This window comes from Canis lupus, chromosome 11 (assembly GCF_011100685.1).
Source record: "Canis lupus familiaris isolate Mischka breed German Shepherd chromosome 11, alternate assembly UU_Cfam_GSD_1.0, whole genome shotgun sequence".
NCBI classification, from domain to species: domain Eukaryota; kingdom Metazoa; phylum Chordata; class Mammalia; order Carnivora; family Canidae; genus Canis; species Canis lupus.
Window position 1 is genome coordinate 6652492 of NC_049232.1, and position 23539 is coordinate 6676030.

A 23539-nucleotide genomic window follows, 5' to 3' on the forward strand; every position below is an offset into this window, starting at 1 on the left:
GATAGATGGCTTTACCTTTTGAGCAGTGATAGGCTGAGATTTAAGAGAGATTCAGCTATAACAAATTCCTTTTCATAGAGAATGTTGTACTTTTTATGGAATTTGGCAGATAGAAAAATAGAAACTGTTGACTTTTCCATGTTGCCCATTATGCAAAATTCTGAAATATTCAGAACACAAGAAATGCATGCAACAATTGCAGTGACCTTAAAAAATTCTTGGGCAAGTGTATCAGAATCCACTTCACATCGCTGATGTCCTTGGTCACGGTGGTTGTTTTGTGACCAAGTGATCGTAGTATCATGCGTTCTGGGATTGGAGAGAGTGCTTCTGGGATATGCTCTTTCCCACTGAATTTTTTTTTTCTTTCTCACTGAATTTGATCTGAGTGGGATGTGAGCTGAATCGGTCATGTGGTCCCGCATGGGGTCTAAGGGTGGAGGCCACACTGCTGACAGCAGAGGCTGGAGATGCAGAGAAACAGGATCTATCGACACTGCATTATTGAACCTGGCCAGGCCCAAAGCCACATCCACTGTGAACATTTTGGCTTTTTAGTCGTCTGCAAAAGAGAGAACTCTAACATAGTTCCTATGGAGATGATCGTAGTACCAAACCTTGGTCTTTACTTTTTCCTATACATCTCCATCTACCGTAGCTCAGGGGTCCTTCCAACGAGCCTATGCAATAGTCAGGACAGTTTATATTCATTTCCATTTATATTTGGGAGAACTGAGGCTCATGGAGGCTCATGGAGGTCAAACAACTTGTTTGGGGTCAGATCTTGTAAGAAAGAGAGCCCATGCCCTGCCCCTTCTCCCAGGCACTGGGGCCTGTGAGCTCCGAGGTCCTCCCACTGCCCCCACGGCTGGCACTGGGGGCCCTGCAGGCTCAACCAGGACAGGGTCTGAGGCCTGAGGAGGAGCAGAGAAAGGAAACTTCTGCTGAGGAAGCGGAAAATAACCAGCTCCTCATCCCAAAGGAGTGTCAGGATTGAGTTTAGCTGACTGACGGGAGAAAGCTTCCCCGGGTGAGGAGGGCACCAAGGGGCAAAGCCAGGTTCTGGGAGGCTGAGGGAAAGTCACAGAGTAGACATGGGGCAAGGAGACGAGGGAGAAAGCACGGGTGGTGATTTTTCCATTTCTGTGCCTCCATGTCCGTGAGCGTCTTCCCAGATGGGAGCTCCTGACCTGGCTCCTCCCTGTCCTGGCCGCCTCTGTCCCCCCCCCCCCCCGGGGCCCACTTACCTCACCTTTCCCGGGGCCCCTGCACTCAGGAATGATATAACATCAGCCTGCGTGTTGGGTACAGAAGAATGGAATATGAATTATTTCCATCTCTCTCTCTCTCTCTTTCTCTTTTAAAGTTGGAGGATGGAAGCCATTTTATATGTATGACAGAAAGATAAAATTCCTGGATGAGGTTTGAAATATTCTCTCTCCATTTATCACTGTCTTTGGGGTGTGGGGGATTCGGGACCTCAGACGCCAACCTAATTAAAACTGCTGGGTTAGAGAGTGAAGAGGAGGCAGTGCCAGTTAGCATGTTCTATAATTAAGGTCTCTCTCTCTCTCTTTTTTTTTCTTTTAAAAGATCTCCCCCACTGCCTGCGCACATGATCACCGTTGGTTCAGGATTTTTGTGGGTTGCAGGGGGAGCGGCGGGGTCAGCGGTGAGCTCCCCCGCCCCTCCCACACCTAACCTCTGCCGACCCCTCCCGCAGCCCCTAGTTTTTCTTCTTCAGGACTTGGCAGGTAGTTTGTCACACTGATCTTAATCAGATCACTGTGTAATTACAGAGGGACTGTCAGGATATTTTTGGTTGTCATCTCCTAACAAAATGCAGATTGCGTGGCATGTATACATAGAATTACTCTGTAATTCAAAGTAAATTGACATTTAATTTCAATTTAATTACACAGGAATTACAGGCATGACAGATACAGTCTAATTAGGAAGCAAAGTATAAGAATCTGTTTATGGAATGAAAATCCATATCGTGTCACACTTTTTTACGGAATCAAAATAATTCCTCTGCATTTTTGTGGAGCATATGTAATAACAACAACAGCCGTAGGAATTAAAGCTACAACCCTGGCCCGTCTACCGTGTACACGTGTTTTTTCCCATTTGATCTCGGTAACTCCATGAGGCCGGCCTGCGCGTTCCCATGGTGTCCGTGAGACACACGGTCGGGGAAGGTGGGAACGTGCCCTGTGCCCCACAGCGAGCAGATGGCCAAAGGGAGGGTGACATTCAGTTCCATAGGACTCTAGGTCCCGCACTTGGCTCCACTGCTGCCTCCTGGTTGTCACTGCTACAGCAAAGGGGCAGGAGGTGATGCTGGCCTTGGCCTCACCACCTGAGCTCTTTGGGGCTGTGGTCTGGAAGCTGGCACTTGTATTTCCTTCCTTCCTTGCTTTTTATTTCTCTCTCTCTCTCCTTTCCTCCCTCCATGTCTTCATCCTTGCGCTCACTGCACAGATGCTTCCTGGGCCCCATTCTCTCAGGCTCTGTACTGGGCCCTGGCTGTGAAAAGCCAAGGGAAGCCTCGTGGGTTTGCTCTCCCCGTTCTGTCCCCTCCGAGGACACCTCAGGCAGGCCACCCAGCAGCCACCCGTGTGGTGGACCCAGAGCGCTTGGCTGCATGCTCCAGGGCCCAGCGGGAGGCAGCCGTGTGCGGGGGCAGGAGCAGGTGGGAAGGGGCACAGAGCCTTCTGTGGTGGTTTAGTGGTGGTTTTACCCTCATGATGGTTTCGCCCAGACTCGAGGTCTCCCCGACTGTCTCTTCTCTCCCTGCAGGTCTTTCTTTTTGTTTTTGATTTCTTTCCCTCTCATCCCTGCCGTCATGGTACAAACCAAATGATAACCTGGGCCACTACCTGCCTTGCCCCAAACCCAGGCCCATCTACCTAACAGGACGGTAGAACTTTCTAGCTAATTAATTTTCTTCCGCCTGGCTTGCCTTTATCCTCCCTGATCCTTCCCCACATGCTCAAGTATTGTGATAATCCCTTACATGGATATCATACTTCACAGTTTGTAATAGGCTTTCCCTTACACTGTCTCATTTGATCCTTCAGCACAAATCTGTGAAGAAGTCAAGTTAATATTTTTATCATTTCCAGTTTATAGATGGGGAGATCAACAGCTAGACACTCATCCCCTCCTATGGCTTATCAGTAGGAATATTGGTCTCAGACTCGGCTCTTCTGGGGTTGATGCCAACTTTGTTCTCAGGACATCAGCTTCATGTCTTGCATCAAAGACCCTTTATGTTTTTCTCCTGTGCCCCAAATGTCACTATTAACATGTCACCTATATAATAATTTATTTTAATTTTTGCAAATTAATTTAAAAATACTTAAATACTTGGGACGCCTGGGTGGCTCATCAGTTGAGCGTCTGCCTTTGGCTCAGGGTGTGATCCTGGGGTCCTGGGATCGAGTCCTGCATTGGGCTCCCCGCATGGAGCCTGCTTCTCCCTCTGCCTGTGTCTCTGCCTCTCTTTATCTCTCTGTGTGTCTCTCATGAAAAAATAAATAAACTCTTAAAAAAATAAAAATACTTAAATACATTTATTTTAAACAAGACCTTCGCATTACTACCTCAGCAGACAACTAGCATTCCTTGATAGAAAGAGAAGCTCACCATTAATCCAAATACAACGAGAAAGGAAGCAAATCACTAGATTGGAGCTAGTTACTGTTGCTTGCCCAGTTCTTAGCCCGATGCCAGCTTCTTACTTAGCCAGTTCAACTTAGCCGGAGTGAGAGGGGTGTTAAATGTCTACTACCACTCAGTAGAGACTTTCTCCTGAAGGTACTTGGAAGCCCTGAAAGGGAATTGAAAATAAAAATGAAAGCAGAGGCCAGTTTTCCCACTGTGCATTCAAAACGTTTTTATGTTCTGTGTCCTACTGAAAACACTCACGTGCCCCCTTTCTGGCCTAACTCTTCTGTCTCCCGTGAACTCGACTCCACTTTTGCCTACACCGATGTGGCCCAGAAGGTTGCATCCTAACGGTGAGGTGTCACAGACCAGTACTCACCCACATAGCTTTCTTCACCGGCTGCAGGGCCGTTCTAGTGCCCGGGGCCCAAGGCTTTTTGGGCACTTTTTCAGTCTTCTGGGGGTAGGTGGTGATTACTCTCTCCTAGATTCCTTTTAAACATTGTACAGACCTGTGTATCTTACCAAGAAATGTACCTTATGAAAAAAAAAACAGAGGCGTAAGAAAAAGTGGGCTCCTCCAGGGTTCTGGAAGCCTTGGTGGGCTTCCTTCACCTCCACACACGTAGATTGCAGCTTCCCTGTCAGTTAGAAAGTCAGATTTGGTTTGCTTAAATGGCAAATAGCAGTCCCCATGCTGAGAAGTGGAGCATTTTGAGGACATCAAGTGTCTCCTTGAAAACACATCTTGATGAAATGTAAATGATGATATAAATGAATCAAGCCCAATGGATTAATCACATCATTAACATATCAATCATTAACAAGTGGATTTGGTAAAAAACAAAAAAACAAAAAACCAAAAAAAACAAATGGAACTGCTCCCACACATGGATCAGAAATTCATACATAATGCTGCTTCGAATCGTTTCTGGAACGAAGCAGATATAAATATAGATTCATAATAAAATAACAATAATCTTGTCCCTTATTGTAATTTCAGATCTCGACATGACGACTAGAGGTACTTAAGAAAAGATGCTTCTGTTTGCTTGCTGTGCCCAGTTGGAACACAAGCAGAGAGTGGCACGCGTCTAGTGCATGGCCACAATCACAATGCCTGGAGTCCTTACTCCTTGTCCAATTACTTTCTTAACCTCCTGAAAATAAAATCGGGAAGGAAGCAAGTCACTTCTAAAAACACACGAGAGGATTTATGGTCAATATGCGGGAGATAAAAATCAAAGGAGCCACTGCTGCACCTCTGCTTCTCCATCAGTTTAAAAAGAGTGCATACAAACAACAGATCCGCCTGTGCAGAGGGGTTAGCCCGTCAAAAGGAGATCAAAAGCAGTAAGTGTGTGTGTCTCCAGGAGGCACAGGGCGGCAGAGGACTGGGGACTCTGCAAAGAGTTTGTCACGTGACCGAGGCGGTGAGGATGGAGAGCAAGCCAATGAGAGCACATTTCCACAGAGTAGGAAGCTAGTCACCAGGTCTCGTACTTCCTGCCTTGGGATTAGGAGAGAAATCTACCCTGCGCCCTGTGCCAGGGTGTGGGCTGTGGGGGGTGAGAAGAGGGAGGGACCTCCTCTTCCTGATGCCCTTTGGTGCTGAAGGGTCAGCTTTTTGCAATGGAGGTAGGGGGAACTCCAAGAGCTCACCACGGTGGTTCCATTAGAGGCACAACTGTCCAGTGGGGTTTTTGTGGTATCTCAGTAACCCCTTCTCCCTTGGCAGCTTCTCTTTTTCAGATTCGCTTGACTGCTTGGTTACTCCAAAGAGGAGATGCCCCATTCTCTCTGGATCTGAGCCTCTTGCCTCCCTGTGTCTCAACCCTATCAGGAAATATCCATGCTTTGTCCTAAGCTGGAGACCAAAGTTAAGGGGGACAGCCTGAGACACTTGCCTTCAGGTAAGCAGTGGGTGTCATCTTGCGGGACGCAGGAGCCTGTAGTGCATAAGGGAACAAGTGCTGTGTCGGGAGCAGTCAAGTTGAAAGCACTATTGACCTCAGAGTTTGCCCAATAAAACACTTCCGTGGAGAGGCTTCCATCAGTTTCCACCAGCTCCCAGTTTGAAACCCTTTCAAGGTCTGATAAAGAATCTGATAGGGGCTCAGTTAGTGAAGTGCCTGCCTGCCTTCAGCTCAGGTCATGATCCCAGTGTCCTAGGATAGAGCCCCACATCAGGCTCCCTGCTCAGTGGGGGTCTGCTTCTCCCTCTCCCTCTGCCTGCTGCTCACCCTGCTTATGTTCTCTCTCTCTCTCTCTCTCTCAAATAAAAAAAAATTAAAAAAAAAGAAGAAATTCCTCCTGATAACCTTAAAAAAAGGATCTGATAAAGGCAGTGGAATTAAAATTTTAATGAATATGATTTACACGGTGTACTACCTCCACCCCTCCTCCACCCCCCACGCTCCTGCCAAATATAAAGGACTTGCACTGGGAAGACAGAATTAGTCATTTGCAGGCAAAACAATGTGTAGTGGAAGTACTCAGGACAGGAAGGCTAGCTTATAAAAAAAAATGCACACTTTCAGGTCCCCAATACCCCTTGGAAAGCAAAGTCATGGCCCTGACCCTTAAGTTACACTTCCACTCCCTGTACTTGTGTGGTGGCCAACACTCATGGCGCCTTTGCTCACTGACCCTGGAATAATCAGCCAAAGGCACATTCTCAGCCTGGCCCTCCTGGTAGTCAGACTGATTAATGGGTATTGGGAGAGAGGTCAAAGCTAGAGAAGAGGCAATTCCTGTGTACTCACCACAGATACTGTTTGAGGCGGGGTGAGGAAGGTCCTTTGAGGTTCAGTCCAGAATTCCTCAGAAGGGCTTGACAACTCTCCTGCACCACCTTGAGAGTCCTCTGTTAAGAAATCTCTTACCAGGAGCACCTGAGTGGCTCAGTGGGTTAAGTGTCAACCCTTGTTTTTGGCTCAGGTCATGATCTCAGGGTCGTGAGATCGAACCCTATGTTAGGCTCTGCACTCAGCACGGAGTCTGCTTCAGATTCTCTCTCTCCCTTTGCCTCTCCTGCTGGTGCTCTTCTGACTCTCATATAAATAAATACATAATGTTTAAAAAGAAAAGAAAAGAAAAGAAAAGAAATGTCTTACACCATGTTGCAAGAAAAGAAAAGAAAAGAAAAGAAATGTCTTACACCATGTTGCCAGAGATCTGAGGCTCTACTGAAAAATTAGATTCCAGTGGTAAGTGTGGTCAAAAGGCCTGATTTAGGATTTGGGAATTCTGACTTCTGGTTCAAATCTCTGCATTTATTGGTTGTAAACCTTTGTCAAAGTGCCCGACTTTTCTAGACCTTGAGTATTTTGCCATTAACTTTTCTAACTTCATCATTGTGATAGGATCAGAAAAGAGAATAATGCAGCTCCTGTCAGGGTTGTGAGCCTCAAAATGAAATGCTGTATGTAAACGTTTTGGGCAAAGTGCACAGTGCTTCGCACATGTACAATTATTCCTCTCTGGCTCTTTCTAGAAGTAAAGTTAGATGCCATGGAAAATTGGAAAAGCCTATTCTTGCGAATTCCTAGTCTCCTGAATCTAATGGGAAAACATCAGGCCAATTTTAAACCTATGTATTTCATACCACGGAGGGTTTTTTTTTTTAATGCCAAAATGAAAATTTTACTTACTCCAGCACTTGATGGAAATAAAAATGAAGTCTGCAAGAATATTAAATGCTTAACCTATCATTTTCTTGCTCTTGGGAAATATATATATATATATAAAGAAACCCTGCACATTGTGTTCTGTTGTCTTGTGTCTATACATAATTAAAGATCTCTTTCACTACCCAAGATAATTTAAAGTTCAGGAGGGATAAATATCACCACTCTCTCAAATGTGTGAGAGTTTTAATAAACTGAATTTATGCTGCCTGGTTCTTGCAAAATTAAGAATTAGACACATACACTTTCCAGGAAAAGTAGTCAATCCCCTTGCTTTCTTCTGGACTAAAATATGATCCTTTCCCCAGTGAAGGGAAAAACAACAAGAAAAGGCTGGCCTATATTTAGCCCTGCTTGATGACCAGCTGGCAGCAAGGGAAGAGAAAGAGATTTGGACATTGGGTATAGAGGTAGCCTCAAGACTGCAAGTCTTAGAAAAAGACTCCAGGGCAGCCCCACATTGGGAGTTCTGCAGATCACATCTATTCTCACCTATTTGAGTTTACCTTTGGAATTTCTGAATGCCTTCTGAAGCAGTTTTCCTTTTTCTTTGTCTCAAGCAATTAATTCTACTCAACACATTTTAACTTTTGATTTCAAGTCAGATGTTCCTTTTAGCATCATTTTTGTTTATTCCAAAGAACCTTAAGTTATAATTATCAGTGGGTTCAGTGGTGATCATCCCCCAAACTTTACAGGGTAAGGAGGACTCTGAAAAGCTAGGCATATAGTTAGATTTTATTAATAGCCATGTCTTGGAGGCACTGAGACACTTCTTTCCAAGCATGGGGAATCCCTTATAAAGAAAATTGTCACTTCCGAGTAATAATTGCTCTTGATTTTTATAATTCTAGATCTAGAGTAAAGCTGGAAATGTGTCTGAAAAAGTTGTCAGTGGATTAAAAAAAAAACCTGTTGCTCAATAAATAAATAAAAATTCTGTTTACACTGTGGAGTCACATTGCAGTCATTGCTAGAAAGTGACTGTAGCCTTTGTTTTAATAAAATACACCAGGTAAGTCCCTGAGGCTGTCTGCCAGCAAAAAGGGGGTGTGTCTGAGTAGAGAGGGCAGGGGCAATTTCCAGAAAGAACACTGTTTACAGGAAGAGCCTGCTTTCTAAGAACCCTTGCTCCCAGTGAGTCTTAGGGAGTGAGCCAATCCTGTGTGTGCACACACAGGTGTGTGTGTTTGTATGTGGAGGACTGTGTGTGCACATGTATGTGAGCACATCCTCGTGTGTCTGTGCAGGTGTGTGCACGTTGTGGGCTCGCGCACGGTTGTGTGCACGTGTGCCTCTGAGCGCGTGCGTCCGCAGGTGATGGTGGTGAGTGGACAGAGAGAGGGACCCAAGCTCTCTCTTATTATGCTTTTCTTTGGTGCACAGTAACCTCTCCAGCTGCAAAGTGAATGACGTCTAGTGCGATGCTTTTTCTAAAGCCTAATCAGTTCCCACAGTCACAGAATTAGAGGGAAAGAAAGGAAGAAAAAAGAAGATAGATGGGTTTGGCAGAAGGTAAGTTGCTATTACTATATTCTGTAAACATGAAATTGTCCCATTAAAATGATTCTGAATTAGTGTGACACAGTCCGGAGAAAAAAGGTTTGTATAGAACCTCTTCAGGGGCAAGAAAAACCTCAATGAGTAGCTAGGACTGATTAGGATGCCATGGCAGGGGGCCACCTGGGTGGCTCAGGTCCTGATCCCGGGGTCTTGGGATTGAGTCTCCCATCGGGCTCCCCACAAGGAACCTGCTTCTCCCTCTGCCTATGTCTCTGCCTCCCTCTGTCTCTCATGAATAAATAAATAAAATCTTAAAAAAGAAAAAAAAAAAAGGATACCATGGCAGGGAGGGTTGGAAGCTACACCTGGCCTTGGGAGCACAGTTAATGCTGTGAGAGAAGACTCTAAGCAGTTCTGTGTAAGGCGGCGGGCTGGTGCTGGGCTTCCTGGCACAGGACTTAGAGATGTTACTCAGCTCACGGTTTAGACCCTGGGTTTTATTTTAGTGGTCTGGGACTTCTGCTACTAAATTTCCCTGAATCTCTACTTTGCCATCTGTCCAATAGGGCCACCGATACTTCTCTGTGGTACAGCAAGAAATTAAATGAGCTATATTGGGATCCATGAAATGTTTTCTCTGTTCACTTCTGAATTCTGTCCTTAGGTGAGTGGTTTTACAAGCAGTATCTGTCAGGAACTACGTTGGGGTTACCCCAGTCTCTTAGATTAACCGGTTATTGCTCCCCGGTAGGTCGTTAGGAAATTGAGGGAGATGATATTCTTGAGTCATGGACATCTGTCATCTAATGAAGATCGATAAAGAACCATTTAGCCCAGTGCTGGCTGGGCTGCGTCCAGAGGAGTCTCATTCCCAGTGAGCACACATCCCGCCCGCAGTATGTCAATGGGGGACGGGGGGCAGCAAGAGGGAAGGACACTGTGGTTGTAAGACCAGGGGTCCTCACTAGACCTTCTATCCTGATGATTAATCTCCAGGTGTCTGTCCTCTGAACAGTGTCTTTGACAGAGGACATTCAGCTTTCATATAGTGTGGCAGTGAATGAAGAGCATGACTTTTTTTTTTTTTTAAAGATTTTATTTATTTATTCATGAAAGACACAGAGAGAAAGGCAGAGACACAGGCAGAGGGAGAAGCAAGCTCCCTGCAGGGAATCTGATGTGGAACTCGATCCCAGGACCCCGGGATCACGCCTTGAGCCAAAGGCAGATGCTCAACCACTGAGCCACCCAAGTGCCCCAAGAGCATGACTTTTGATTCAAATCCTGGCTCTGAGAGTTACCAGAAAGGTGATCTCACCAAATTACTTCATCTTTCTAGACTTCGGTGTCCTCATCTGTAAAATTACAATCATAATGCTTCCCTTATATGGTGGATGTGAGTTGAAGAAGTTGATATATATGGCTGGCTCATAGCAGTGAATCAACATTGGCTTTGACTGTTAGATGATGATGGTTATAATTGTGGAAACTTCCCTGATGTTGGATTCTGGGCCTATCCTTGGTCTGGTGAATGCATTTGAGAAGATATCCAACCCTGAGGCCTGAGAGCCATTTTGGGGTAATGAATCCCACAGTCCAAGAGCCAAAAGTGTGCACAGTTCCCCCCAAACCAGCAGCCTTAAAAATAAAGCTCAGACCAAAGTGAACAGGAAAAAAATTACAGGAGATTCATGTTTCTTTATGGTATTCTGGCAATATCAGTTTAACTCCTCCTGTGTACTGGGTGGGGGTCGGGGGGGAGAAACTTTTTGTATTACTTTTCTCTTTCCAACCAGCCTTCATCTCCCGCACTCACCATCGACACATCAATCATGACTCTTACTGCCAATGGAACGGAGAACATATTTTCCTTTTATAATCAAGCCGTATGGTCTAGTGGTTAAAACTACACGTTTTGGAGTTAACTGCATCTGAGTTTGATTTGAGACAAATTGAGCTCTCTGAGAGTCCATTTCCTTACCTCTAAAACCGGGTAATGATGGTGCCCGCCTCGCAGTGCCGTGGTGAGGATTAGATGATAAAATGCACACAGAGTACGCAGAGCAGGGCTTGGAGTGGACTGATGAGTCAGTAGGAATTAATTTCTAGGGAGTTTTCAGAATATTGTCAAGGGGGCCTTGGCGATAAAGAAAGGCATCACGGTGGGGCTGTGAGAACCTGACCCCCCACACGCTGGAAAGCCCATAGCCCTCATCTCGAAACAACAAACCCACGAGGAGTTCCAGGAGAGGTTCTCCTGCCCAGCAGGGCTTCCTCTGGCTCCTTAAAGCCCAGGAGCAGGACTGGCTCCGTCATTTGCAGGGCCCATGGCCATAGGCCATGACAAGGCTTTTCGTTTCAAAGAGAGAGTCGGAAGAGCTTCAAGAGGGCAGCAGCAGGGCATGAAAGGAAGCGTGGAGTCCTGCTGAGCCTGGGAGCCTGGGGCTGCTCAGGCTGGCTGGGCCCGAGCCCCGAGCCCCGAGCCCCGAGCCCCGAGCCCCGAGCCCCGAGCCCCGAGCCCCGAGCACCAGTGAGGAGTGTGGGGAGTGATGCCTGGAAACCAAGTGTTGGTTTCACAGCCCGAGGGCCACCTCCAGTCACCCTCCCGGTACCCAGGCCGGCCACCCGGTCCAGCACTCTGCTTCCTGGCCAGTGTGGCCCACGCCGCGCGGAGGGGAGGCGGGCCCGGCGCTGCTCCTTTGCTTGGCTTTGTGGTTGCCAAAAGCCAGGCCAGCGTTTTAGAGCCAGGCTTCTAGAGAAAATTTACAGGCTCTTTGCGGCCCAGTGTGCTCTGCGTAGGGTTAATCCTGGCGTATTAGAGGAGTAGCAAGGACATGTGAAAGACACCTTGGAAGGGCTCCATGTCGCAGCCTGGACTCCTAATAAAACGGGCCGTCCCCCCCAGTCCCTGGCACAACTTCCCAGGATCCGTCAGCCCAAGGAGGCAGGAGCAGGCTCCCCGCCAGGGGCTGGCACACGCCCTTCATCTGCTGGGGCTTTCAGCAGGGGCACCGACTCCCCCTAGAGCTTCCAGGCCTCACCCTGAATTCCTGGCCTGGGGTTGAAGGGAGCAGGGGCTTTGTGGGAAAGTGTGCTGGGAGGAGGGGGGGGTGCCCAGGAGGCCAGGAGAGGCTGGCAGGGCAAGGTATTGCCAGACCGTCGCGGCGCCCCGGCTGCCAAGGGACCGATGGCGGGCTTGCTCCCGAAGCCAGCGGGTGGGTAGTCTCTCCTGCAGTTAGCGGCAGCAATTAAAGCCGACGCGCAGGTTACAGTCGAGAATGATGCATCATGGCATCAAGGCCCTTTCAAGCGCCAGTGATTGATGACGCAGGAGTTCATTTGTGGAACATGAGGGATGGTCTCCCCATTCTCCAAAAGGTGGGGTCCCTTCCCCCTCTCATCGGGAGAGCTCCACAAAGAAAGAAATAGCCCCGCGCCTTCATGTGTCCTCTGGACACTCGAAGTGGATTGACAAGAGCCCTGGGGCAGTTCATCCCCTGTCCCTTCTTGTCATGTCTGAGGGATTCACGGGCACAGCTGCGTCAGCAGGCGGTGTGTGCTAATCCAGGGTTTACGGGCATCTGAGATCTGGGTGTGCGACTCAGGGTTGATGTGCCTTGGCAACTATTCGACACAGTACCACGTGACCTGCGTCGCACAGAATTGGGCAAACGTGCGTGTGTGAATGACACCTGCTAGGAGAAGGATACCAGGCCCGCCTATGGAAGGGACAGCAGGCATTAGTGGGTGGGCAGTGGATACAGATGATTGGAACTGCGCCTTCCTCCTCTCCTACCACTGGAATTTTGTCTCTGAAGAACATCCAAGGGGCCTTTTAATAATTTTTAATCCTGCCGAGAAGAAGCAGGTGAACATCTCTGAGGCTTTGGGGTTGGCAAGTTCTGATTTGTTTTTCAGAAATTAGTACCTTGAAAAACATTTTGAGAGAGCTTTGCTCCAAAGATTCTCGCTCCCTTAACACAGAAATTTATGGCTGACACAGATTATATAAAAATCCTTAGAACCCTTGTGAATAAAGACGCCTCAGACCATAACAAACAGGATGAACCTAGGGAAGATTTGCTTTTAAATCATTCTGTGACTGAAAGCTATTTGATAAACTCCCTGACGAAAGATTACTGGGAAAAAAGAGTTCCTTTAGATGAGTCTGAACATCCAAAAATTAAATACCAGAATTTACACTCACAATAGAAGTAATTTTTTCTTAAAGCAAGAGCAACTTAGTTACGTAATCTGTTAAAACATAAACGGTGATACAATGTGTTTCGATATCAGTGTTTATCCGAAAGAACATTGCAAAACAGTTTTGAATCTGGTACTGCTGCCCAGCGGGATGATGGTCAAATTGACCAAACCCAGGAAAGAAGTGAGGTGCGTGGGGCGGCACTGGGGGCGGGCTCAGCCTAACTGACGGCCTGAACAGTCAGTGAGCTCCCCTAACCTCAGCGCCCTTTCACCCTGGACCTGACCCTTTGCAGGGCCAGGAAGGGCAGAGCCAGGTGAAGAGTATAGTATTAATGGATTTACTATACATTTATTTACTTTCGCATGTAATGGTGAACAATTCTGGTTTTTTTGCTACCATAAACAATGTTAAAATGAATACCCCTGCAGGTGTGCCTTTGCACACATTTTGGATTTATCAACCCTTCGAAGAGCCAAATTCTTGTTGAGTCAATGGATCTATGGATTTAAAACTGCCTATCTGCCTTCCAGAAAGGTTGTACCAATTTATACACCTGCCAGAATTTTATGAGAATACCTATTACTTCACACATATGCCAACCCAGCATGCTATTCAACTTTTTGATCTTGATTCATCTGTTAGGTGAAGATGACATCTCACGTTAGTATTAATTTGCATTCTCTTATGAGTCAGGTTGGATATCTTTTTATAAGTGAAAAGGCCATTTTATCATTTGTTTTTCTGCCAACTCAATTCACTCTTCTTGTCCTTTTTATTTTTATTTTTTTTTTGATGGCTGGCCTTTTTAAATTATTATTATTATTTTCAAGACGAGTTCTTTACATAGGAAGAAAATTATCACTTTGTCTCTCACATATATTGCAGATCCTTTCCCCAATTTCTCACTTGTCCTGTTACCTTGTTTGTGGTACTAGTTCTTTATTTTACAGTGCAGAAATTTACATTTTTATGCACTAACATTTTCAATCATTCTCAATGTACGAATTTTTCAGAATGCAATGAGACACTGTAGGATAATATACATGGGAATGCCAGGCACCCGGGTCTTTCCCAACCACCCTTGGTGTGCCATTTCTGCCTTGAGCATATTTTCCTCAACATAGCACTTTCCAGAAACACCTGGACAGGGAGGGCCCCAGCACATCTGTCATTTCATACAGAAACTATGGTGTGCAGCTGCCTTAAGTTGGGCTCCCCAAGACATAGACTCTAGCAGTACTTTGCATTTAGGAAGTTAACTGGGGAGGGCTCTCCCTGTTTGGAAGGCAGCTGAATTGTGTGACTGTGTGCTTGCAATGGCGGGCCCAGCCAAAGGGAGCTCTGGAATTGGTACAACCTTCAGAAGAACCCCAAATGAGGCAAGGTGGAGGGGGCTTGTACCCTTCATAGACTGGAGGGGGGTTACTTCCAGGGAAGGGACGCCTCCCTGGCATGGCAGCCCCTTTCGCTAAGATCATTCCCTAGACAGTACCCAGGCCACGCGCTGTCAGCCCACAGCACTCCTTGGGAAAGAAGCCCTTGGTTCTGACGGGAGGATCTACTAGAACATACTCTGTACTCACTCTGTAAACTACTTAGGCTGCCCCATATTTTGATCAGTCTAGTCCTGTGGTCCCTCTGACCTTAGTGCTTTGCCGGCTTCTGTCTCCTTCAGTTTTGAGCAGCTTTAACTACCTTTTCAGTGACCTAGAGAAAGGGCAGTAGCATACTCATTGGCCTGAGCGAGCACTTTCCCTTACGTCTCCCCCACTGGGTCTTCAGGAGTCTTTGACACCTCGCACAGAGATGTGAAAGGGCTATAAAAAGCTCCCATGATTGCAAATAAAGTGAACCAGACACAGTAATTAAAGAGATGACTATGGCTGCAAATTTAGGGCTTTTGGGAGATTTGGGCTTGTGTGTTTCAGCAGTGAAGGAAGGAGAAACAGGATTGCGTTTAATGAGCCCAGCGTCCCCGGAGGCCTTCGCTTTTCCATGCCTGTTACCCACTGAACACCATCACACCGCGGGGCTGGAAGCTCCTTTCTGGATGGTTTGATAGGCATTGCAAATCCCCTCAGAGGACCCTTTGCCGAGCCCACAACCGTGCGCCTAGCAAAACATCACCACATGTTTGCAGGACCATTGCCTTTTTTTTGCAGGGCTGCTGGCTCTTCCTGGAATCGCGTTTTCCTGGTGCTTGCTTTGGCTCCCGGCCACCAGCTGGCCTGTGGCGGGAGCAGAGTCCACCATGAAGAGTGGACTTCGCAGCAGATGCTGCTGGTGTCCTGTCCCCTCTCCTCTGCAGGCACGGTCCCGTGGACTCCCAGGGTCTGGCTCCGCCCTTGGAGCTGATGACCCTGGAAGCCCGCTTTCCAGCAGGAATTGTGGGGGGAAAGCCCAGCCTCTTTGGCCGCGGAGGGGGACAGCTCTGAGGCTTGTGTCTGCAGCCACCAGAGGCTCCAGCAGGCCGGAGCCTCAAGTGCTTACGGTCAAAGCTGGCTTATCGACGCGGTGTATTCTAGCTTGCTTCCCGCCTTCCACCCCCTCGGGCTCCTACCCTCCGCTCCTCACATTCAAATCCTTATCTGCCAGCACCAGGCGAGCAAGCTCCTAGGTGTTCAAGTCGCCAGGTAAATGGTTCCATCAGGGACACTGCGCTCCAAGAGGATGTCCTGCCTTCTCCCTGCATCTTGTCTGGCCAAAGGCAAAACAAACCAGCGGCCCGAAACAAGCCGGAGCAACAACAATAAGAAAACCAGTGTCACCTGTTATGTTTCCCACAGTGGACTTATCGTCATTGTCTGGATTGGGCTTTGCAACGTATTAGTTTTGATGTGGCTGGCTTCCAAAACTCGGTTCCAGGCAGGATTCCAGCCATCCTGCCTACTAATTCTTAACGGGCAGTTTGCACGAGCTTCGTGATTCTTGACATCACGCCCAAGCCCGCTGGGCCAGGACAAAAAGGGGGTTCTTCCGTGAGGCGTCCGGAATTACTTGCAGCCCCCCTTCCCCACCCGTACCCCGACCTGGTTCTGGTGAACCGCTTCTCATTTTGCACGTGCAATTATTTTCTCTCTGTCCGTATCAATACTCTGTGCTGATAAAGATTAAAAGGGGCAAAACAGAGCTTGAGAGCTTTACAACTCCTACCGGAGTAGCAATGTATTTTCCTATCTGTCCGTTTGATTGGAAATTTAAATCATCTCACATTTTAGGAAATTGGTAGCCTCAGAAGATACGGAATCTGACAGTTTATGGCTCAATCTGCGCCTTGCTGTCTTTAAAGGAAAGCTAGTAAAAATTGAAATTAAGGAAAACAAATAAATACCATAGTCCTCTGATGGTGCATTTTATAATGATCACATCTGCTGCAAAGCGCCTGAAAAATGGCTCTGGACGGCTGCCGGAGCTGCAGAATGGCTCACGCGGTGAAGAGGAGCGGAGCAGGAGAGGATCTGGGATAATGCGCTTTTTACAGGAGACTTTAACCTTGTAGCCAGGAGCACTCTCCCTTTTTTGTTGTTGCGATTGCTGTGCATCTCTCAAAGCACGTGAGATCCCTGTCCCTCCACGCCCTGCCCTGGGGTCGCCCAGTTCCAGCTCAGGAAGGAAATGGACTGGAACAGTCAGCAGGGCTGGGTGTGTGCGCCCCTGAACCAGAGACCGGGGGCAGGGGCTGTTGGGGGGGTGACGCAGCGGCTAGAAACAGAGCAACAACTCTGACTTTTTATGTTACTCTTTGATCTTGGACCCTCGGCCGGTCAGGAGGACAAATCCAAAGCTCAGGGTTTATTTATTTATTTAATTTTTCAAAGCTCAGGGTTTAATTCTGTTATTTACAATTACAAAGAGAATCATAAAAAAAAAAAAAAGTATTCGTTCACAGTGAAGTCCCTGTTAGATTTACCAGGGGCCAGGCTTCGCTTGGGTTTAGCGCTTTCCGTGGAGCGCTTCATTGAATTCTAACAAACTTCAGATGTCGGTAGTATTATTATTCTTCCCATTTTAAAGATAAGACATTAGAGGTTTAGAGAAAGCAGGATTTGCAAGTGAAATCAAGGAGATGGGCCTCATCTGCAGTGTTCTGATTTGAGCCCACCCTAGCATGACTCTTCCAAACCCAGGGAGAAGATGGGGTGGGGGGGTGAGACCTCGCCCTTCCCCCGTCTTCCTTCCCCTCGACCCTGGGTGTGCATTCCTGGAGGCCCCAAACCCTCAGCATCCTCCAGTCAAATCCGGCCTGTTCCTTAAGCTATAAATAGCTCACAATGTTTGACCTGAGGCTTCCCTCGGGGGTTCTGTGTTCTCACCTGGCCCACATTCTAAAACCAAGGAGCTCCAAGGAACCACCCGGGCAGATTGTCTCTTAGGGGAGAGGGTGGTTGGAAAGTTGGAGCTTTGTATTAGTTTTCTCTTCCCGTATAAACCAACCCTGCAGGCAGCAATTTATTCGGAAGGCAAGGAGGCTCCGGCAGTGGGTTGGGGGGATAAACCAGAAAAGGGGACAGCCACCAAAGCTGCTTTATCGAGCAGTTGCCCCTGTGGGCTGCTGAGCTTCATCCCTACCCGGGGAAAGTTGGCAGACGTGCTCTCTTGGAGGAACCCATGCCTCGGAATTGTCCTGTTCAAAGGGGGAGGGGGCTTGGGCATTTGTATGCTACTCCTTTGGTTGTTGGGTGAGGGCTGCTGGTCAAGGAGCGTTAACTGTCTGCCGTTTCTGGCCTGCCAAACAGGAAAGCAGGCTTCCGAGGTTAGAGAAAGCCCTCCAGCAGAGAAAGGCAGGTGCTAGCCCTTGGAAAGGAGTCTGAAGTTCCTGGCATGGCAAGGCCAGGGGGGTGGGCAGGCCGCGGGCGTACTGCCCCACCTGCCGCTATAGCTTCCTCCGACTCCTTGAAACCGCAGCCCTCAAGTTAGGAATCTCATCCCAAACTGGGGCACTATGGTGTAGGTGCGTGTTCACGCATGCGTGTCAGGGTGCTGGTGGTTATGTAACTGCCTTCTAAAGCCTGGAGGGAATAAATGAAAAATTATACCAGTTTTGTGTGGGTTATTTTCTATAGCTTCTCTTTTCTTCTTAAGAAGCTTTGATTTAAAGGCCATGAGATCCTATTATTGCTTCTAAGTCTTTATACAATACAATTGAAATTGTCTGCTGCTCTGCACGACAGTAACCAATTCTAGGTATTCCCCTTTTTAATACACATATTTATTCAAGTGACAGTGATACAGGGTCTTTGTGTGTTATCCCATATGACTGCTTTAAATGATAGAGCACTTCCTAGCCACTCATTCTAATGATCCCTTTGTAATGATAATGGTACACGGAGAACTTTGCAGCCTCTTTGAGCAAGCCACATGATTTTTTAAAGAAACAAAATAACTAATTCATTCACCAAACAGCTGTTTCTGGAGAGAATTGTTATTTGGCTGAATTTAAAGTTTCCCTTCTCTGCAAAATACTGCATGTGTGTGTGTGTGGATACACACAGATGGATATCAACCATTGTTTTTTTTTTTTTTTAAGATTTTATTTATTTATTCATGAGAGATGCAGAGAGAGAGGCGGAGAAGCAGGCTCCATGCAGGGAGCCGGATGCGGGACTCGAACCCGGGTCTCCAGGATCATGCCCTGAGCTGAAGGCGGCGCTAAACTGCTGAGCCATCCAGGCTGCCTGACATCAACCATTGTTATCAATTAACCAAACATAGGCATTGGGACAGGTTCTTAAATAGTGTATCTATATTGGATGTCTATGGGGGTTTGAGGAGGAGTATCCATTTCCTTCTTATTTTGTGGGAATTAGAGTATGTGTTTGTAGCCTGGTCTCTCCCCTCCATGTCACGGGGCTGTCCCATGAGCTAAGCTGGGCCAATCGGATGCCTTAGGCCAGCAAAACAAAGGGAGAACTTTGGAGCACATCTTCTGTGGGAGCACATCTTCTGTGGGAGCCGTGAGGCAAGGGGTGATGGTGGGTGCTTAGCCGTGACAGTCACAGCCCTAGCATCCATCTGTGACGGTGTTCCAACAGATTTGGTGTTTCCTGGTTTGGGGCCTCTGCAGTTACCTCTAGTCATTCAAAAAGTATTTGTTGAAAGCCTATTTCGAGCCAGCCACTGTATAATGCTAGAGATCCAGAAGTGACTAGAACAAAGATAGTTCCTGAGAGGATAAAAATAACCACAAATCCCCCCACACACACCCTGAATCTAGGATCCTACAAAAAGGTGTTACAGGTCCTTTCAGCAAGAGGCTGCATCTATTTCTCTACTCCTTAAATCTCAGCTGGCTAATGGCCCTGTCACAAATGTGATTCATTCAAGGAGACAAAAATCAGGTGTGCATTGGAGCCCTGACTGCGATATGAGTAAGTCCAAGCTAGACAGCTAGAGGGTAAGAGTTCACATGGAAAAGAAACAAGATAGCCCAGCCAAAACCCGGCCAGCTTTCTGCTAACCTAGTTAATGAATGCAGATGTTTGAGCAAGCTGTAGTCAAGATCAACCAAACCTGCCCCAGACTGGAGGACCATTCAGCAGAGCACAGTCCAAATTGCCAAGCTATAGAGTTAGGAGCTAAATAAATGGCTACTGTTTTGTTTTGTTTTAAGATTTTATTTATTCATGAGAGATGCAGAGAGAGGCAGAGACACAGGCAGAGAGAGGGAAAGCAGGCTCCCTAGGGGGAGCCTGATGCAGGATTCAATCCCAGGACCCCAGGATCACGACCTGAGCCAAGAGCAGATGCTCAACCACTGGTGCCCCTAAATGGCTACTGTTTTTAGCCATTGAGTTTTGGTGTGATTTATTATGCAGCAAGAGTCAACTGATACTGTCTCTGCTCTCATGGCATTTACATTCTAGTGGGAATAGATAGTCTATAAATGTGTATGTTGTATTTTCTGTTAGTGGAAACTGCTACAGGAATTTTAAAGAGAACAAGGGAATAGAACTCTCAAGGAAGTGTTTTCTGAGAAAAATACATAAATGAAGACAGGGACTGAACTTTTTTTTTTAAATTTTTTATTTATTTATGATAGTCACAGAGAGAGAGAGAGAGAGAGGCAGAGACACAGGCAGAGGGAGAAGCAGGCTCCATGCACCGGGAGCCCGACGTGGGATTCGATCCCGGGTCTCCAGGATCGCGCCCTGGGCCAAAGGCAGGCGCTAAACCGCTGCGCCACCCAGGGATCCCGACAGGGACTGAACTTATGTACACCTAGAAAGTAGCTATTTCAGAGACAAGATGGCAGGTGCAAATGGCCTGTGGCTGGAACATATTTGATACATTTAGAGAAGGTGAGACGGCCAGGTGTAAGTCAAGACAGAGAGGGAGGGAGAGAAGGTGAAAAATGACGTGGGTGAGGCAGCCAGCAGCCAGTATTCACAGCGAACCCACAACAGTGAATCTATGTTTTCAGAGTGAAAGGATCTGCCCAGACACACTGTGTGCCTGAGTAGCACCTATGCTTGAGCTGCTCAAAGGGAAGAAGGGACTAGGAAGGCAAAAATGAGCAGGTGAGGCCATCTAACATGCTTGCATGTTAAGGGACACCTGATTTTAGCTCAGTCATAAGGTAATGAGGAAGATAAATTGGTTACATAAAAGAATCAATCCTTTGATTCACTCTGAAATCAAACTGAAAGTTTTATTATCCAAGCCAATGCCCTTCTACTGTGACAGACTGTCCTGAGCTTTCTGCATTGTTTTCAAGTTACAATTGAACAGTTAGCACAGTATTCACAACACCGAGTTCATGTGCGTCAGGCATTCGATTCTGTGTAGTTGGCTGGGAACACCTCAAGCACGAATCCTGATACCATAGAGTTTCATGACATGGTAATTTACTAATATTAGAATTTTAGGATATTCTTAAGTTTGTTAAAGAATATTATAAAACCAGGGTAGCCCGGGTGGCTCAGCGGTTTAGTGCCGCCTTCAGCCCAGGGCGTGATCCTGGAGACCCGGGATTGAATCCCACATCAGGCTCCCTGCATGGAGCCTGCTTCTCCCTCTGCCTGTGTCTCTGCCTCTCTTTCTCTCTGTGTTTCTCATGAATAAATAAATAAATAAATTAAAAAAAAATAATATTATAAAACCAGCACCTTGGTTATTTCCTGCTGGTATGAGACATTCAGCACCAAGTAGTAAGGGAGGGCCAGAGGATGTCTATATAAAGGGATTTTTAAGAAATCGTGCCAAGGGTCTGAGCCAATGAGTTGTGTCCAGCTATGGTAGCAAAGTAGAAAAGACCCAGAGTAGTTATCTCAACCGAAATGTGAAAGCCACAAGATTGGGGCTCCATGAGAAAACCATAATGGGGGAACCAAATGGGTCCAAGGGGTCAGATGAAGCAGACGGGCGTCAATAAATAGGTCCTCCATTCATTCCTTGGTGCTTAGGCAGATAAAGTATAAAGAAGGTGCTGGATGAGCTGGAAAACAATGGACATTTTTTCAGACAAGAAGACTTGATTATAGACAAGCTAGGGTCTCTCCTGTCTGATGATTATTCAAGGAGGAGAGCTAGTGGAGATGCAGCAGAGAATGTCTAGCCTCAGTTCTCATCTCTGATGAGACATGCCTGGGACAGCTCTGGAAGGTTAGACAGCTGTGGACACACTGATTGTGCCCCGGATCCTGTAGGCCTGTGACCGTGCATATGGTGTGGGCTTGCAAAGCCTCCAGGCAGTGCTGTCCTGTAGAACTCCTGTGATGGCAGAAATGCTCTTTCTGCTTGCAGCCCTCATGTGGCTAGTGAGTGCTTGAAATGTGGCTTATGTGACTGAAGGAGCTGACTTTTAAATTTTATTTAATTTTAATCGATTAAATTACAAATTTGAAAACCCACATGCAGCCAGTGCCTACGAGCCCTAGTGGATAGCCTACTCTGGAATGTTGGCTTTTAAGACCTCGGTCCCTGATCTAGTGATAGGAATGTTATGGGAGATCAGGGGCCCCATGAAGCAGAAGACTTGTTCTCTTTTATTCTAAGACTTAAAACAAAGCCTGACACGGGATGTGCTTGATAAACATTTGTTAAATGTGCTAATTAATTAATGAGAGAGGAGGACAACTAATCACACTCATCGCTCTTCGATCGATACTCATGACAGGGCCACCAACCATCTTGATCCCTCTTCTGAGGGTGGCTTCTAGATCTGGGATGGCTGTGCCCAGTCTTGTCTTTGAAAGGCCCTTCCTAAGGACAGGACCAAGACAGGGAGTCTCCATCCTAGTCTTCAAATAATGGTTTTACGTCAGCTTTGGTCGTTACATGCTATGATATTATAAAAGGTATTAATCTTTGTATCATTAACCTTGTGTTAATCTTTATAGAGAAAATACCACTGAAAAAACCAAGCTAGTACGCTGTAAATTCTCTCCCCTTCAGAGAACTATGATCCAGTTCTTCGCCATGGGAAAACAGCCAGCATAAGTGCCATTGATTAAGAACCCACTTTGTGTTGTGATGAGCACCGGGTGTCCTAAGGTAAGTGTTGAAACGCTAAATTCTACACCTGAAATAAACATTACACTGCATGTTGCCAAATGAGAATTTCAGTAAAAACTTGAAGGAAAAAAAAAAGAACCCACTTCGCGCTAGGCATGACATTAGACACTTTGTAAATAGTATTTCCAATCCTTACAAGAATCCTTCCTAGGAATTTTCATCTCCCTATAGCAGGAAGAAGCTTATAACAGGGAACAGCCTGTTCCCTATAACAGGAAGCTTCCCCAGGAAGCTCGGGCTCAGTGATCTTTAAGTTACTTGTCTGAGGTCCCGCTGCTTCCAAGTTGTTAAACGGTGGGTCCCTCTAAAACCCATGCATTTTTACCATACTGCAGTGACTCAAAACTGTGGTTGTACCCTCCCGTCCAGCAGCATAGGAACGTAGTCGAGAAATAAAGTTCACCGCCAGTAGCTTGTTTTGTGAATATATAATTCTGAAGAAAACAAGCCAGTATCTTAACAGGCTCCTTCTTCCCCAGCCCCGATTTAATTATGCAGACCATCCAGGAGCCACAGCTACCTGAGGCACAGGCCTGCCCCTGAAAGAAGGTGGTATCCATCCTCAATGAGGCCATAAATCTCAGAGAGCTTCGTGAAGAGGAAAGATAAGGGTTTCCATGGGGCAGCTGGCGAGGAGTGTGTGTGTGTGTGGGGGGGGGGGGTTGAATAATTATTGTGGTAAGTTTATTTATGCTGCCACTTTGGGCTTTTATGGGAAATCCTAAAAGCCACATCTCTGGAGCTGGAGACTTGGCAGGAAGACAAAAGAAAAATGTTGTCCCGTTTGTATTCAAGTGGTTACTAACACGATGGCCACGGGAGTCTCTCTCCTTCCAGAAATGGTTGGACTTCGTGTGTTGTAATCAGAAGGGGAGCACACGCCTCGAATCAGGTCCAGATGGCTCCCTCGTCCCTCACTTTCTGCCAGTTCACAGCACCTGCCGGGAAATGGTGG

At 46.9% G+C, this 23539-nt stretch overlaps 1 long non-coding RNA gene across 16 annotated transcripts in view; it reads left to right on the plus strand.

Annotated features, from left to right (window-relative positions):
• Positions 1-23539, plus strand: part of LOC102152574 — a 133689-nt gene that overhangs the window by 87201 nt on the left and 22949 nt on the right. For 8 of the 16 annotated variants that reach the window (XR_005366542.1, XR_005366532.1, XR_005366538.1 and 5 more), the window contains 6 exons: positions 4676-5025; positions 5411-5585; positions 8748-8876; positions 9431-9528; positions 9616-9738; positions 22410-22563. This is a non-coding gene — a long non-coding RNA (uncharacterized LOC102152574). Of the gene's footprint in view, positions 1-4675; positions 5026-5410; positions 5586-8215; positions 8377-8747; positions 8877-9430; positions 9529-9615; positions 9761-22409; positions 22564-23539 lie in introns of all 16 variants that reach the window. The other 8 variants (XR_005366533.1, XR_005366539.1, XR_005366537.1 and 5 more) reach the window with 6 other exon arrangements.